Raw genomic sequence first — 18,810 nt, 5'->3', positions numbered from 1 at the left:
TCATTTAACTTGCATCGATTCAAACTTTTCTCCTCCTTGAGAACATTACTACTTTCATATTGTACAGCAGAAAGCTAAAAATGTCTCCAGAGTCACTAAACCAGCTTCAATTGTTTTAGGTATAAAGCAAGCTAAATCCACATGCCCATTCATCACAGCCCAACTCTTTGCTCCTTTTGAAGGCTGAAGTGTACATCTATGCAAAAAAAAAAAAAAAGTCACTCTTGCTAACTCACCCTTTGCAGGTTTCCTGAATTTAAAGAGGAATCAGTGTCACTTCCAAAGTCACAGCCGTGGAGGAAGTAAAGGAACAATGCTGTTTGTCAAGCCCAAGTTCAATGCTTTTCTTTTTCCTGGTCATTGAATGAAGGTCATGCTAGCAGCTTTCAGAGGTTTTGTGAACAGATCTAAAGTCATATTTTCACTCTGTTCCATGGATGGCCCTTCCGTTTTCCCCCTTCCATTTTCTTACATCTACATCTTGAAAAACAAAGACATGAAAATTCCAATGATAAATATTCTTTTATTTTGATATCAATGAACTGTATATTTTCAAGGTCAGTGTCCTGAGGTGTTTTGTGTTTTGTTTATAAATTTAATTCTAAAGGATTTGAATCCCCAGATTCCTTAAGATATATAAAAATGAGTATCAACTCAAAAGATCTTTTTCTTTTGAAATTTCACATTATTCCCTTCTTTCAACTTCCTCTTTCCCAACTAAAATTAATTCATTCAAGCTGTGGTTACTATTTCAATACAACCCACTTGAAGGGATATTTATTGAGATCATGGTGCAGTGAAAAGAATATTGATTCAAGAGGCAGGGGTCCTGCTTCAAATTCTACTTAAAAACTCACTACCTCTGTTGTCTTAGCCAACTCACAACTTTTCAGGGTCTTAGTTTCCTTACTTGTAAAATGAAAGACTTGGCCACTAGACAGTTGCTAATATCCCTTCCTGCCTCAAACCTGTGATTCTATGATCTCCTGGATATAGAGAACTGTGGAGGATGCTATGGGGAAATCAATAATTGTGTGATAATACTTGGCCCCTATATTTATGGACTTGCTTGTCAAGAATTGAAGATAGTGAGTGAAACCAGAACTAGACAACGTGGGCAGTGATTCCAAAAGCTGATATACATGTGTCACCTAACTGCACGTGCTCAACTTCATGAAACATGCCTCAGTCCAGTAGACAAATGGCTAATCACCCCTGTTACATGTCTTACTAATGAAATATATTCCTTATCTGTAAAATATTGGAGCTAGACTAGATAAGGCTGAGTTAGATGGAGCTAGGCTAGATGATATATTTTAAAAATTTATTCTATTTTTAATTTATTAAATAAAACAAGCATTTCCCTAATATAGCACAATAAAAAGATATATGCAGCATATGAAGCTGCAAGTCTGCTATGCACAAATCGCTATTCTTTCCCAATATACAACAAAATTATCACGTAAATTTCTTTTTTTTCCTTCCTCCTCCACCACTCTAGAGATGGCCACCATTACATATACACACATATATAATATATATATGTACAATTATTCTATACATACTTTTATTTGTCAGTTCTTTCTCTGGATGCAGATAACATCTTTCTTCATATGTCCTTTGTGGTTAATTTGGGTATTTATAATAGTCAAAATTACTTATTTGTTCAAAGTCCTTCTTAAAACAATACTGCTGTTGCAGTGTGCAATGTTCTCTTGGTTCTGCTAATTTCACTCTTCATTATTTCGTGAAAGTCTTTCCATGTTTTTCTTAAATTATTTCTTAATGATCTTTAAAATTCTTTGTTCAGCTCTAACATTCTATGATCACTAAGGCTATGGATAGGGTTATGGTGCAGTTTTGAGGTTTTACAGTCTGATAGTGTCTTCCTTATTGGTATTGTCTTGGTGCCCCCAAATCCCACTTTTTTTGTTAAGGCCTCAACAGGGCATAACTTTACTTAGGCATCTGAAGAGGAAAGTAGAAAGAAAAGGCAATGCTTCTTTATGGAGTCCATTTTTCACCTAGAATACGTTAACAATGAAAAATTGTAATCTTACGTATTTCCTCAAACATATCTACATGGTAGCTATTTGATGTTTCCTTGTTGAAATCAGCAAGGCTGAATTAATGCCAATGCCTCCCATGGAAAGTCCCACACTATTCTTGGCTCCATCTGGATGTATTATCATCATCATAATTTACTACTTCTACTACTACTTCTACAGTTATGAACTTGGAATCAGGAAGACCTAGGTTCCTATCCCTCCTTAGACACTTATCCTATATGTCATTTGTATGAGTATTGGTTAGTTACTCAATCTCTTTAATCTTCCATTTCTATTTGTAAAACAAAAATAATAATAATTCAATCTCTCTCTCTCTTTTTGGGGGGGGCTGGGCAATGGGGTTAAGTGACTTGCTCAGGGTCACACAGCTAGTAAGTGTTATGTGTCTGATGCTGGATTTGAACTCAGGTCCTCCTGAATCCAGAGCCTAGCTGCCCCTTCAATCTCTCATTACTGCTTGAATAAACGTTTATATACTTTCCTTTTATACCATCATGCATCCAATGTCTTTGCCCTTCAACCAAACCTCCACGTTGCTGTTAAACTACTCTTTCCAAAACAACTCTGATTGTGTTGTGAAACTTATATTTTCATTTTGCCCAGGAAGTATAAAATTACTCTCCTGGCATTTAAAGCTCTTCGTTGTTTGTCTTCAACCTATAATCCTAGATTTAGCTCTGTTTACTACCCTTTATACACCCTGTGTTTTAGCCAAAATAGTCTACTTGCTCTACCCTGACTGCTTTACCATTTTTTAGTTCCAAACCTTTGTACATTCTGTTCTCTCTGTACCATGGCAACATAGAGAAGTCACTGAATTTGGAGTCAGGGGACCTGGGTTCAAAACATAACTCCTGCATTTTTTACCTGTGTCACCTTGAACAAGTCATATCCTCTTTCTAGGCCTAAGTTTCCTCGTCTATTGTCTAAGAAGTTTGATCTCAGATGATCTCTGAAGTCTCTTCTGACTCTAAATTCTATGATACTCCTATTCAGGTCTTATCTTCCCTCCCCTTGCACAAACCTTAACTCTACCTGTTCAATTAATATGCATCATGGAATCACAAAATTTGAGGGTTGAACATTGCCTCAGAGGCTATCTAATCCAACCCAAATGTGGAAAGCTTCCCTACTATAACATATCCAACAAGTGATTATCCACCCTCTTCTTGAAGACCACCAAGGAAGGGAATCTACTATTTCTCAAGGCAGTTTTGGATACCTGGGCAGTCAGGTGGTATAACGGATAGAATAGTGGACCTGGAGTCAGGAGAACCTTACTAGCTGTGTGACCTTGGGCAAGTCGCTTAACCTTATTTGCCTTGATTTCCTTATCTGTAAAATGAACTGGAGAAAGAAACAGCAAACCACTTTGAGTATGTTTGCCAAGAAAAATACAAATAGGGTCACAATAAGTGAGACATGACTGAACACCATGATCACCATTAACAACAAAGTATTAGAAAGTTTTTCCTGTATGCTTAAATTTGCCCATTTGCCCTCTGGGGCCAAATACAACAAATCTAATTCTTCCTTCATATGGCAGCCCTTTAAAAATTTAATAACATTTATTATGTACCTCTTTGAGTCTTCTCCTCTGCAGTTTAGCCATGCCTAGTTCCTTATATAACATATACTCAAGACCCTTCACATTCTGGTTACCATCCTTTAGACACCCTCCAGCCTATCAGTCTCAAACTGTGGCACCCAGAACTGAATGCAGTGCTCTAGATAAAGTCTGGTGAGAGCCAAATACAGTGGATATATTACTGTCATATTCTTGGAAACTATGCCTTTCTTCATTTAGTTGAAGTCTGAATTAGCTTTTCTAGCTGCTATATCACACTGCTGACTCATATTGAGCTTACAATCCACTAAATCTCCCATATTTTTATCAGAAAACTGCTGTCTAACCATGCTTTCACTATCCTATGCTTGCATTGTTTGTTTGAACGCCAGTGCAAGACTGTATATTCATCCTTACTGAATTTCATATACTTTGATTCAGAAAAATGTTCTCGTCTGTGGAGATCCTTTTAGTTTCTGACTTTGTTATCCTGTATGTTATCTATTCCTGATGGTTTTAAGTCCATTGGCAAATTTTATGGTCGTTCATTCATGTTTTTTTTTTTTCCTCCAGGTCATTGTTAATATAAATGTTAATATAAATAATAGAAACCTGCCACGGTATTGACCCAACTGTAATGACCCTGAGTCCAGTCATCCCACTGTGATGAGATACTTGTAAAGTGCTTAGCACATAGCAGGCACTATACAAATGTGAGCTATTTTTGTGATTGTTATTATTAACAAGGTCTAAGTATACCTAATTTTATTTTTGTCTATATCTCTCTTCTTTGCATGAAAATGTGAGATAATTTATCAGAAGCTTTGCTAAAATCTAGGTTAACTATATTCACAAATTTCCTCTCATTTTATAATTACCCTCTAATTTTTAAAACTCATAATCTGGAAGTAATTTCTCCCTTCCCTGAAGCCCATAATACTTAAAAAAAAACCTATTTGGAAAATAAATGAATCAATGAAAGAGACATTATGTGCACCTCCTTTTGTATATGTACTTTTAAAAATTTGAGTTTGTCAGAATCCTTTGTGGAGGCACAAAGTTTATATGTATATATATATATATATATATATATATATATATATATATAAATTTATTCTCAGCTTATTCCTTATTTGTAATATTTGCAGCTATATATTCAGAAATTCATTTGTTTGATTATATATTCTTGAGTTACGTTTATCTTTAAACTCTCTGGTCACTGGACTAAACCAATTCTTTTTTATTTTTGAACTTTTAAAATCTTTTCCTGAAGTCTAGAATATATATCTGACCATATTTAGTAGAACCTAGAGCTAGAGGGGCCATTTCGTCTAATGTCCTTTAATACATGAGAAAACTAAGACTGCTAGAGGTTAATTTACTTCCTCAAGGTCACATCAGCAATAAACATCAGGTGTGAGTTCTCTGACTCCAAAGACATTGCTTTATGAATTTTAAGGTTCTCTTCACTGCCATATCACTCAATTATTTATTCCTTTTAAAAAGTATTGGGGTCAGGGGCAGCTAGGTGGCCCAGTGGATAAAGCACTGGCCCTGGATTCAGGAGGACCTAGGTTCAAATTTGGCCTCAGACATATAATACTTACTAGCTGTGTGACCTTGGGCAAGTCACTTAACCCCATTGCCTAGTAAAAAAAGAAGTATTGGGGGGCAGCTAGGTGATGCCAGGGATAGAGCACTGGCCCTGAAGTCAGGAGGACCTGAGTTCAAATCTGGTCTCAGACCAAACATTTGACACTTACTAGCTATGTGACCCTGGGCAAATCACTTAACCCCAATTGCCTAAAAAAAATTTTAAAAATAAAATAAAAAGTATTGGGCCTAGTATAGTAGTTTCCCTTTCTATTCTGTGAATGATGAGATAGTTAGCAAGGTAATTTGAGAATTTTTCAGGGGTCTTAATTTTAGCAATGACTCTGGCAAGTCACTTAATTACTAACTGCCTCAGTGTTAACAATGTTCTTATGTCCATAATAAACCTTTTCATTACCCTCTGAGACACACTCATTTTTGAGAAAACAGGTTCATTTTCAAGACAAATGCTTGCCAAAGTTTAGCATGCTGTGAAGGTACAGTGTATAGTCCAATTTGAAGAAGGATTGCCACTAATGGTGATATCTCCCAGTTGATTCAAGTTCAAAAATGTTAATGTAAATGGGCTGGTTATTTGAAACCCAAGAATACTTGAGGACTTCTTGTATAAGATCTGTAACAACTCAAATGAATTTGTCATAACCATCCACATGGAAAAAACCAAGAGAACAAAAAATGTTTATTATTGAGAAAAATAAGAATATACACAACTAAATGTATGTATGGAGACAAATATGCGCCCGTGTGTGTATATAATATGTTTCTATCTTAGACATACATTGTATGTGACATCCAGTTCTGTTCATAATAAGAAAATAGTGTCCATTAACTATAAAATTATAAAAATAAGAAAAATATCCGTATGTGGATTGGCTTTGTTGAATATGGTTAAAGCCCTCAGTGAAGCATTAGTCAGGTGAGGCACACTGGATGTTGATACAGAGTGACGCACATTATTGTTTAGAGCCATTTTTTACAGGTATCTGGAGGGGTTTGGGGGAGAGCTCAAGCAAGTCTCTGCTTTTACTCTGCCATCTTGACTCCACCCCTCCACATTATTGTTGATACCATGTATGAGCAAGATAGATTTTATTTTCGTTGATTTTGATAATCATACATAACTTTGATCTCTTCAACCTGGGTTCAAATGAATAGAAAGTCAATTTTAGGTGTGGTTTTCAGTCATTTGCCATCGAGTCTCCTGTAGTAATTATCATCGACAGCCCTCTATTAATTACTCTTGGGACAAATAGTGAGAGATCCAGGGGTAATTTCTTCATTGGGAAAGCAAGGAGAAAAGCAAGGGCGAAGAGGCCCTTGAAAGGCTATGTTGGGGGGACTGTAGATAAGGGATCTATCTGTGGCATCATAAAATGCTATATGTCCCTTTTCATAATCAAGAAAAATACCCACTTTGTGTACAGGTTGATTCAAATAAAAGACATTGTGTGAGGTCCAGAGACAAAAATAGTTTCCAGATTTGAAACATACTAAGGTACAAGCCTCCCCAGGTAAGTTGGAGACATGCCCCTTCCTGCTGACTGATTCTTCGTAGATTCCCACTTCCCATCCTGTCTTATCTCCCACTTCTACTTCCCAATAATGTTTCCCTGAGGTGAATTTCTGGGCACCTAAAACAGTAAGAGCATAATCAAATCTCTTTTGGTTGCCTGTCTGCTCCTGCGGGACATCAACACATTTGATACTCTTCAAATCCTCAGACAGGATGAGATGGGGATCTGCTGTTTCAGGATCCAGAGTTATATCCCCTGTAGAAAAGGAGGAGTGTTAATCAACTGTGGTGTCTAGATCTTGGAGGTTAATATCAAAATTAGGTGGGAGAATCACAGGACAGTAGTCTCACTTTTAAGTGGGAATTAATGAGAACTCTCTGGGGAACTATCCTGCCTGTGAAATTTACTTGGATAAGTACCTTAATTTTCCTTTGGCAGGAAAGTAGGAGAGGAAGGGGATAAGAGAACATATGTGTGGAGGTGATAGAAGCAAGGGCACATTGAGGGAAGGAGCAGTCAGAAGGAAAACGCTTTTGAGGAGAGACCGAGTGAAAAGAGAGAGAATAGAATAAGAGGGGGGAGAGAATAGGATGTAAGGAAATATAGTTAGCAATAGTAACTGTGAAAAAAAAATTAAAACAAATTTCTCTGATAAAGGCATCATTTCTCAAACATAATAGAGAACTGAGTCAAATTCATAAAAATAACAGCCATTCTCTAATTGATAAATAATCAAAAGATAGTATAAGTTTTCGAATGAAATAATCAAAACTATCTATAGTCATGTGAAAAAATTCTCTAACTCACTATTGATTGGAGACATGCAAATAAAAACAATTCTGAGGTACTACCTCATGCCTGTTAGATTGGCTAATAAGACAGAAAAGGTAAATGACAAATGTTGGAGGGGATATGGGAAAAATAAGACATCAGTGCACTATTGGTGGAGTTGTGAACTGATTCAACCATTCTGTAGAGTAATTTGGAACTATGCCCAAAGAGGTATAAAACCATGCATAGCCTTTGACCTAACAATACCACTACTAGTTCTGTATCTCAAAAGAGATAAAAACAAAAAGGAAAAGGACCAATATGTATAGAAATATTTATAGCAGCTCTTTCCTGTGGGCAAAGAATTAGACATTGAGGGAATGCCCATCAATTGGGGAATGGTTAAACAAGTTGTGGTATGTGATTATGATGGAATACTATTGTATTATAAGAAAGGATGAACAGGATGCTCTCAGAAAAACCTAGAAAAACTTACATGGGCTAGTGCAAAGTGAAATGTTCTGTGTACAAAGTAACACCAATATTGTAAGACGATCATCTGTGAATGACTTAGCTATTCTCAGCAAAAGAATGATCCAAGACAACTCTGAAGGACTTATGATGAAAAATGCTACCCATCCCCAGAGGAAGAACTGATGGTGTCTGAATACCGATTGAAGCACACTTTTTTTTTACTTTATTTTTCTTGAGTTTTTTATCTATGTTTTCTTTCACAACACGCCTATTTCGAATATGTTTTGCATGACATGTACACACGTACATGTATATACATGTATAATCTATATTGAATTGCTTGTCTTCTCAATGGGGTGGTGGGGAGGGAGGAAGAGAGAGAATTTGAAACTCAAAGGTTTAAAAATAAATATTAAAATTGTTTTTACATGTAACTGGGAAAAATAAAATACTAAATAAAAATTAATACATAAAAAAGAAATATTCAGTAGTGAAAATAAATTGGAAAATAAACCACATGAATTCACCAACTGTGAAAATAAACCAGTTGTTTAGGAAAACAACAGAACTAATAAGTGACACAAATAAGACCATTAATGACTATTGAGGTATAAAAGGAGGAAAATGGGAAAGCACCTCAGTAGTCATATGTGAACAGAAATGAACAATATGTACCTCATATTGTTATATAGTAACAGAGGCTGAGGGAAGGGTTCTTTGTACATGCCAGTAGCGCACACTGAAGTCATCAATCCATTGCAAATAATATGGGAATTCTTGGGCTTTCTAAAATGTCAACTGAGGCCAATAGATATGACTTACTTTGGAAACTCCTAAGCATTTCACTCATGCCAGTGATTTGGCAAGCTATCCGGTTTGGGAAAGCGCACTCTGGATCTTGAAGTGGCAGGGCTTCAATTCTACAAACAGGGTATATTCAGTTATACATGTTCAAATTTCAGTACACTTGAATAACATAGCCACTAATTAGCACCTTCATCCACCCAGTCTCCTTCAGAAACTCTGTATTTCTTACTTAGTTTACCATAGAATGGAAACTTACCTTTCCAAAGTGTCTTTCATATCCTGAGGGAAGAAAACAAAGTTTTAATGTCATCCTTAGTCAATTCTTAAGATATTCTGACTTTTTCAGCACAGACATCACTTCCCACAATCTCCTCCCCTTTTTGGAAATAGTTTCCTAGGATAGTACTTTGGTTAAAAAAAAGATCAGTTTAGAAGCACAATATGGTTCCCCTTTCATTTCATTTGCTTCATGCCATCTAATACCCTCCTGAAGATAGGAAATGACTCAATTGTGAGGTGAGTTTGAGCCTGCTAGAAAACTCATATGACAAAGTAAACCTGCTAGTTTTGTAGAATGAGAGGATAGGAGGTGAGGAAGTTAGAAGACTGTGAGTGAGGAAGTGACTAGAAGTCCCCTTTTGTTAAGATGAATGTGTATGGGAAATGTAGGTTCAGTGATTAAAGAGGCTTGGCCTTATCTTACACAGATGGAATTTGAATAAAGACCAGAAACTTGGACTGAAGTTACATTGCCTGGGTCTATGGATAGTAAGGCTTTAGAGGCCCATCCATTATCATCCCAAAACAAAGAAACTGTCACTCTTCACCTATCCCAAACTAAAGAGATGGAATTGGGTTGTTTTTTATTGGGGAAAAATAGAATATTAGCATTAGTAGAATATTACTTTTTGCCTGATTCATGAATAGTATCTTGGTATTACAGAGAAGTGGTCCATCAGCCTCAATTTGAACACTTCCCATCACAGGGAAATCATCATCTTTAGAGACAGATCAAATGGTTTTGGACAAATATCCGTGGAGCGATAGCATGGCTAGGTAGATAGCATATGGGACTTTGAGTTATTAAGGTAAGAGCTCAAATACTGTCTCTGATACTAACCACCATTGCAACTTTGGGTAAGCCTCTCAATTGTTCTGGTACTTGGCATCCTCCTTCATATAATAAGGATAATAATTGTCTTACCTAACTCAGATTATGATTGTGACTCACAGATAAAGTAATGGGTATCTGCCACTTTGGAGATTCAAAACACCAAACTAATCTGAATAATTATGGTTGTGATTGTTCAACCCCTTGGCCCTACTTCTGCCCTCTGGCACCAAAAATAATAGTTCTAACACTCTTAGTCTATCATCAAATAGACAATCAAGTACTTGAGTAGAACTATCACCCCCAGCACTGCTCTTTTCTCATTTTAAACATTCTCAGTTTCTTCAACTGATCTTCTGGGACAAAGATTCCAATTCCATTCCCCACTGAGGACATTTTTTTCTTGATGAATTTAACATCCTTAATGTACCTCCTCAGATGTTGCACCAATAAGAGAAACCAAATCAATGGTTCTCAAACTCTTTGACCTTTCCATTGGTCATCTCAAGAAAGAAATTCTCTCTCTGTCTCTGCTCAACTCTGCCTCATAGAGTTCCTCTTTTCCTTCAAGACATAGTTTAAGTATCACCTTCTATTATAACTTTTCCTGATCCCTTCAGCATCCAAATGCTATGGCCATTCTATCCAAACCAACTTTTATCTATTTGTATCTATTTTCTCTTCTTTTAATTTGGACATACTTGTATGTGTCTTGATTATCTCTGCCATTAGATTGCAAGTTCTTTGAGATCAAGAATTTTTTTCCATTCATAATTTGTGCTTAATAGATGTTTGATTAATTCATAATTTATGATGATAATGATGATCTCTCACATCACAGTATTATAGATTCCAAGTGAAACTTCCATTCAACTTGAAGTGTACCTTTTGAAAATCCCAGCACACCAAGGTTCTGTTCTGTTGTGAATCCTTCCCCTACTTACTGTTTAATTAGAGTAGATTTCCATTAAGCCTTGCTTACGAGAAAACACATGCATTTGGGAGAGTGAATTGAAAAGATGTAACTAGATGTCTCTACAAAATGGCCCTCAGTCCCTTCTCAAGGTGTTTTGGAGATGGCATGGCATGTACCTTCCATCTTGCAGCTTCAAGGTCAGCTACCACACTGATGGTTTAACTTGAAAAGCCTACAAGCCAAGACTAAAATGGAGGGAGAGTTGGTGTGTGATTTTTGTTGTTGTTGTTGTTGTTGGTCGCTGAAGATTGTGTAGTCAATGCAGCCCCTGAAGCTGAGATGCAACAGAATATGGATGAATTCTCTGTTGCTTGTGCTAATTTTTGCTTAACAATTAACACCAAAGAAAACAGGTTTTCCAGCAGCCAGAATGACATCATCCATATGTGGAACCATCATGAAGGAAAGTGTGGGAGAGAAGATGTATTAGGCTGCCTCTTAAATTGAAGGTCTATAGAGCCATTGTGCTGACCTCATTGTTGTATGCCTGTGAAACCTGATTGATTAAGCGGCACCATGCCAGGAAACTGAATTGCTTCTCTTTAAATTGTCTTATGAAGATTCTGAAGATTACCTGGCAAGATATGGTACTGGACACTGAGGTCCTTTCTAGAGCTAAACTGCCAGCCCTTCAAACTACTACAGAGAGCACAACTCTGATTGGCTAGACACATTGTTCAAATGCCAAATGTATGCTTGACTAAAAGACTATTTTACAGAGAACTCATGTAAAGCAGGCACTCACATGGTGGTCAGAAGAAGCCATTCAAGGTCACTTTCCATGCCTCTCTGAAAAAACTTTGGAATTGATTGTGAAATATGAGAGACACTGGCAAAGGACCACGTAGCATGGTGTGTCAAAGAAAGTACTGTGCTCTATGAACAAAGCAGAATTGCAGTAGCTCAAGAGAAATGTGAGGTATTCAAATTAGGTACATCTCCACTCTAAATGTTCATATGGATTACTTGTGTCCAACCTGTAGTAGAGCCTTCCAAGCTCGTATTGGTCTGATCATTTACCTGCTACCTTGACTCCAACAGAGGGATTCCATTTTGATCCTTTTCAAGAATAAAGGACAACAACCACTTTCTACTCATTTGAAAAGCAATATCATATTTCTGTTTTAAATACATACCTGCACAATTTCCAAGGGCCCCTTGTCCAAATTCTTCTCTACCTCTAATGTCATTTGTTGTAGATGTTGGATTTGTTGCAACAGTTTGGCCTTGTTCTTCTTGAATTTGGCCAAGTTGTCTCTCATTTCCACGTCCAGTTTTTGCATTTGTAACTTTTCTTCCTCCCATAAGAAATGATGCATTTTCTCATATTCAGATATAACTGACTGTTTCAAAAACTGTACATCCTCCTATCACAAGAGAAATTAGGATAAAAGAAGTCAATGAGTGGTGAGCTCAGTGTCAAATATTTTGGCTTCTTGTTAAATCCTATTGGCCAACTGTGAATATTCAGAAACCCTGATACCAGACACAGCTCTTCCATCTCCCTTCTCCAAAGTTTTCCATGTTCAAACCGTGTAAAGCACACTGCCTCTTTAAGGCCTTTTAACAAAGGCCTCTTTAAGGCCTTTCACTGAGTGCAGGGGGGTGAGGGTGAGGGACTTGATTTCTCCAAGGGAAACAAATTCAATCCAAAGAATACTGTACTACCCACTAACCTCAACAGCCTGAGGTAGTGAAGGGCAGAATGAGCAGAATGTATGCAGTGATGGCAATATTGTTTGAAGAACAAATTTGAGTGAATAAGCTATTCTGGCTATTATAAATACCCAAATTAGCTAATGAGGACAGAAAAAGTTGCTTTCTGTGAAGAAAAACCCCTCCAGTGGGTATCACGGTTCCTTTTCTTTCCCTAACTGTCCAAATGCTACCAGAAAACTCTACTTTCATTCACATATTTTAGCAGCTTACTTGAAAAACAATTCTTCTACTGTTATTAGGTATTAGGTATCAACATATGCATTCATAATATTGACAATATCTGATATACTTTGAACATTAATAGAAATCTGTTATTTTTCTATGTATTACATTGCTAACTATTCCTTATGACAAGGGCCTTCAAGAGACAGTGTACCTCATGTATTGTTTAAAAAACAGACACTGGGCCTCCACATGTGGGATGCCCAGGCTTCCCAGGCTGTTAATGAAATTTCTTCCTGGTTCAAACAATGGGTTCATGGAATTCATGATCGAGTTTGTTTATAAAATCATTCAAGTGGAAAGAGAGTGATATTGGCTGCCTTCTGAACTGATGAGACACATAGAAGAGGGGAAATGTCCAGGCCCAGACCAGAAACCCTCCTGAGAGAACCCCGAGACCAGGAAGGAGTTTTCTCCAACTTTGGAAGAAGAGGAAATTTGAGAGGCCTGGAAAGACTTTCACTGAGTGCAGGGGGGTGAGGGTGAGGGACTTGATTTCTCCAAGGGAAACAAATTCAATCCAAAGAATACTGTACTACCCACTAACCTCAACAGCCTGAAGAAGTGAAGGGCAGAATGAGCAGAATGTATGCAGTGATGGCAATATTGTTTGAAGAACAAATTTGAGTGAATAAGTTATTCTGGCTATTATAAATACCCAAATTAGCTAAAGAGGAAGGCCACTGTCTGGATCCAGAGAGTAAGCTGTTAGAAGTATGTATAGAATAATTTTACATATACATATATGTATTTGTGTATGTATACACATACTCACATATATTATACACACACACACATGCACACATGCTTATTTGTGCCTGATGGTGGCCAGGGTGGGGTAGGGGTAGGTGAGAAAAAAGGAATTTACATAATTTTGTTGTATATTTGAAAGGAATAATAAGTTATGCATAGTAGAGTTGCAGTTTCATGTATAATTATCTTTTTTTTGTATTATGCTATGGAAATACTTGTTTTATTCCATAAATATACATATTAATGTAATAAAAAAGAGGTAGAGGAAAAAAAAAGAAAACAAACACTGAACTTCTGCTGCTGCCAGGAGCCAAGATGATAGAGTAAGAAGTAAGTTGCTCTTACCCTCCCTTATTAACCTCTGAAAGCCCAGAAAATATCACCCCAGGAAAAACCCTGGAACAGCTGAACCAGAGAAAAGATGGGGTATAGCAGTCCAGTAGCCTAGGTATCTTGAGGGATTAACAGGAAAGGCCCTTCTTGCCCTGGGGAAGGGGAGCAGTACAGAACTGGGGGGTGTCCCAGCAAGCTAGCTGAAAACCCCACCTCAGCATACCAGGAGGAGATCTTGAAACCCAGATGGGGAACAGGCAAATATCAACACCAGGACCCCCGAGTGCCTCAGTGAGGGTGGGGGAACCAGTGGAAACCAGCTTGGAAAGCCAGCAGGTCCCTCAACATTCTACAGCAACTGGGTCTCCCAGTGCCTCAGCAAAACTAAGGGAAGCAGTGCTCTAAGGGGCCCTAGGCAGATAAACATCCTGCAACATCCACCTGAAAGCAGCTGAAGAAAGCAAAAGGAAGGAAAGGCCCTGGTGAGCAGGAAATCTCCAGGGGACACACTACCCAATTCTACCCCTAGAGTTCCAGTGTTGCTGATTCCAGCCCAACACTAGGTAAGCTGCCAGAACCCTACAGCCTCCAACTGCCAACATCAGAGGCCCCTGCACAAAATGCTAGTGACCAGGTCTGAGGCTTCCAACACAAGAAGCTTGGATCAGTGTCCTCTGCTCCCTAGCAGGAGAGCTCAATCTGTTTAAAGGTCAGAAAATAAGCAAACACTATGAACAAAAAGAAATGTACGATAGATTCTTATTATGGGAACAGTGAAGATCAAGGCAGAAATTCTGAAAAGGACAACATTGTCAACAAACCCACACGTGGAACCTCAAAAGGGAATATGAACTGGTCTGAAGCCCAGAAAACCTTCTTAGAAGAGCTCAAGAAGGATTTTAAAAGTCAAATGAGAGAGGTAGGAAAAAAATGGGAAAAGAAATGAGAAGTATGCAAGAGAGTCAATAGCTTGGAAAAGGAAGGACAAAAATTAACTATAGAAAACAAGTCCTTAAAAAATCCAATTGGCCAACTGGAAAAAAAGTACACTGAAGAAAACAAGTCCCTAAAAAAAACAATTGGCCAACTGGAAAAAAAAGTACTCTGAAGAAAACAAGTCCTTAAAAAATACAATTGGCTTAATGGGGAAGGAGGTACAAAATCTAATAGAAGAAAACAATTTGTTAAAAATTAGAATTGTGCAAATGGAAGCTAATGACTCTATGAGAGGGCAAGAATCAGTCAAAGAGTCAAAAGAATGAAAAAAAAATAGATGAAAATGTAAAATACCTCATTGGTAAAACAACTGACCTGGAAAATAGATCCAGGAGAGACAATTTAAAAAATTTTGGTCTACCTGAAAATCATGATGAATGAAAGAGCCTGGAAAGTATCTTTCAGGAAAGCTGCCCTGAGGTAATAGAACCAAAGAGTAAAATAACCATAGAAAGAATCCACTGATCACCTCCTGAATGAGACCCAAATTAAAAATGCCAAGGAATATAGGTAGCCAAATTCCAAAATTACCAGGTCAAAGAGAAAATACTGCAAGCATCCAGAAAGAAACAATTTAAATATCATGGAACCACAGACAGGATTACACAGGACCTTGGGCTTCTACATTAAAAGATCGTAGTGCGTGGAATATGATATTCCTTAAGACAAAGGAACTTGGATTACAACCAAGGATCAACTCCCCAGTGAAAATGAGCATGATCTTTCAGGGGAGGAGATGGATATTCAATGAAATAGGGGACTTCCAAACTTTCCTGATAAAAAAGACCAGAGCTCAACAGAAAATTTGATCTTCAAATACAAGGTAAAAGGTAAATGGGACAGAAAGAAACAACATGTTATTAATAAGGGCAAACTGTTTACATCCCTACAAGGGAAGATGACACTTGTGACCCTTGAGAACTGTATTGTTATTATATCATGTTAAAGGGGCATACATAAAGGGGGTGGGTATAAGTTGACTTTGATGTAATGAGAAAAAAATCTAATCAAGTGGGTTAAATGGATTCAAGTAAGTGAATTAATCTGATCTAACTAAGTAAATGTACTGAGAGAAAAGGAGAGGAGGAGGCAGACAAGAGTAAATTACATTACAGGAAAAGGCACAAAAATCTTATTTTTAAATATTATAGCAGAGGGAAAGAAGGAAGGGAAACGAGTATTGTTTGAACCTTACTCTCATCAGATTTGGTTCAAAGAGGGAATAATATAATCAATTAGGTATAGAAATCTAACTTGTCCTATAGGCATTAGGAAGGAAAAGGGGAAATAAAAGGGAGGGGGGATAGAGGGGAGGAAAAAAGTAGTAAGGGTAAAGGGGAAAAAAAGGGAGGGGGCTAATAGAAGGGAGGGGGACTGAGGGAGGCAGTGGTCAAAAGCAAAACACTAGTCAGGAGGGAAAAGGAGAAAGGAGAAAGAAAAGTATAAACAGGAGAGGAAAAGGATGGTGAGAAAGACATAGATAGTAATCATAACTGTGAATGTGAATGGGATGAACTCTCCCATAAAATGGAAACAGATAGCAGAATGGATTAAAAGCCATAATTCTACAATATGTTGTTTACAGGAAACACATTTGAAACAGAGGGTCACACACAGGGTAAAAATAAAAGGTTGGAGCAGAATATATTATGCTTCAGCTGAAGTAAAAAAAGCAGGGGTAGCAATCCTGATCTCAGACAAACCAAAAGCAAAAATAGATATTATCAAAGGAGATAAGGAAGGAAACTACATCCTGTTAAAAGGCACCATAGACAACGAAGTAATATCATTACTAAACATATGTACCAAATGGTATAGCATCCAAGTTCTTAGAAGAGAAGTTCAGGGAGTTACAGGAAGAAATAGACAGTAAAACTATACTAGTGGGGGACCTCAACCTCCCCCTCTCTGAACTAGATAAATCTAACCACAAAATAAACAAGAAAGAAGTTAAGGAAGTGGTTAGAATATTAGAAAAGTTAAATATGATACACCTCTGGAGAAAATTGAATGGGGATAGAAAGGAATATACTTTTTTCTCAGCAGTACATGGCACATACACAAAAATAGACCATGTGCTAGGGCATAAAAACCTCACAGTCCAATGCAGAAAGGCAGAAATATTAAATGCATCCTTTTCAGATCATGATGCAATAAAAAGCATATGTAAAAAAAGGGCCATGGAAAGATAGACTAAAAAATAATTAGAAACTAAATAATCTAGTCCTAAAAAATGATTGGGTCAAACAATAAATCATAGAAACAATCAATAACCTCATTCAAGAGAATGACAATAATGACACAATATACCAAAAGTTATGGGATGCAGAGAAAGCATTTCTTAGGGGAAGTTTTATGTCTCTAAATGCTTAAATGAATAAAATAGAAAAAGAGGAGATCAATGAATTGAGCATACAACTAAAAAAACTAGAGAAAGAACAAATTAAAAATCCTCAATTAAACACCAAATTAGAAATACTGAAAACCAAAGGAGAAATTAAGAAAATTGAAATTAAGAGAACTATTGAACTAATAAATAAAACTAAGAGCTGGTTTTTATGAAAAAAACAATAAAATAGATAAACCTTTGATTAATTTACTGAAAAAAAAGAAAGAAAACCAAATAAAATAAAAAAAACACTGACCTTATACTGTACTTCCTTCTCTCTCTCATTATTCAATTCATATAGAAATTCCTCCTTTTTATCCAATAAAATTTTCCGTGTCTCCTGAAGCTTGTCCTGTAGGAAAAGCAAAGTCTTGTCAAAACCTTTTTGAGAACGAAAATATCCCCATAGTTGAGAATTATTAGCTAATAAGAGCTCACAATTATAAAGCACTTTGTCTCTCCAAGGCATGACTATATGTTATCCATTGGACTGACATGATTATTGTTAACAACGTTTTTACAGATGAGGAAAATGAAACAGAAGAACTAGAAGGCCCAATGAGAATAAGTAAAGTGTGAATTTGGCTTTGAAAGCAAAGATAGATATGAAGCCTTTAGATTTTCTTTGGGCTCTGTCAGTTGAGCTGTGTGTCCAATATATCAGTGGCCACAAGGAGAGTTGAATGAGCAGACACCGTTTCTTCTTTGGGCTTGATCAATAGTGAGCAGACATTCTTACCTTGCACTTATCAGCAGCCCTGTCCAAGGGAAGGACTTGGTGATCCTTGTGCTCTGAGGCTAATGAACAAGACTCACAGAGGGATCTCTGGTCTTCCTCACAGAAAAGTTTCTCTTTTTCCCCATGTTGATCACAGGTGATCAGGTCCACCATGCTCTTCAGTAAATGAGATCTGATTATTTTGCCAGTGATAGAAAGACTCTGCAGGTTCCTGCTGGGCACCAAATTGCTAATTTGAGTAACTTGTCAGAACTCTGGGCAGGTTAATTTTGCATCAGCTCCCTCCCTGCACTGGAGAAGACACTCTGTACAAAAGCTTTGGCCACATTTGACAGTCACTGGGTCAGTGAAGTAGCCCAGGCAGATGGAGCAAGTGAAATCTGCCCTGAGGTTTTCCAATAATTCTTTGGCATCCATGTTCCCACACCAGGGGAAGAAAAGTCAGTGAAAATTTTGACTAGGGGATTCCTGTCCTATCCAAGTCATCTGAAACTTTTTGTACAGGTTATGTTTCAGGGAATCAGAGGCAATAGAAGGCCTGCAACAGAGGTAGTTCCATATCAACCACACATTCTGAGCAGATCCTCAGGGATCCCAAGTGTCTGACCTTCCTTTAAATAGAATCAGGGAATCTAAAAGTCATGGGACTCAAAGATTGTGGGCTAAGGCAGAGTCCACTAAGCCTGTCTTCCAGGTGGGCCTCATCCCTAGCTATCATGAAGAAGTTAAAGAGCTGTTTTTCTTGTATAGGAACAT

General features: G+C 37.3%; 1 pseudogene; it reads right to left on the bottom strand.

Annotated features, from left to right (window-relative positions):
• LOC114024471 overlaps nt 1-18,207 on the bottom strand; it is a 139,114-nt pseudogene extending 120,907 nt beyond the window's left edge.
• Between the last annotated feature and the right edge of the window lie 603 nt (nt 18,208-18,810).

The sequence above is a fragment of the Vombatus ursinus genome, unplaced genomic scaffold (genome assembly GCF_900497805.2).
Source record: "Vombatus ursinus unplaced genomic scaffold, bare-nosed wombat genome assembly UNPS02014821.1, whole genome shotgun sequence".
NCBI classification, from domain to species: domain Eukaryota; kingdom Metazoa; phylum Chordata; class Mammalia; order Diprotodontia; family Vombatidae; genus Vombatus; species Vombatus ursinus.
This window is presented reverse-complemented; position numbering and strand designations above follow the sequence as displayed.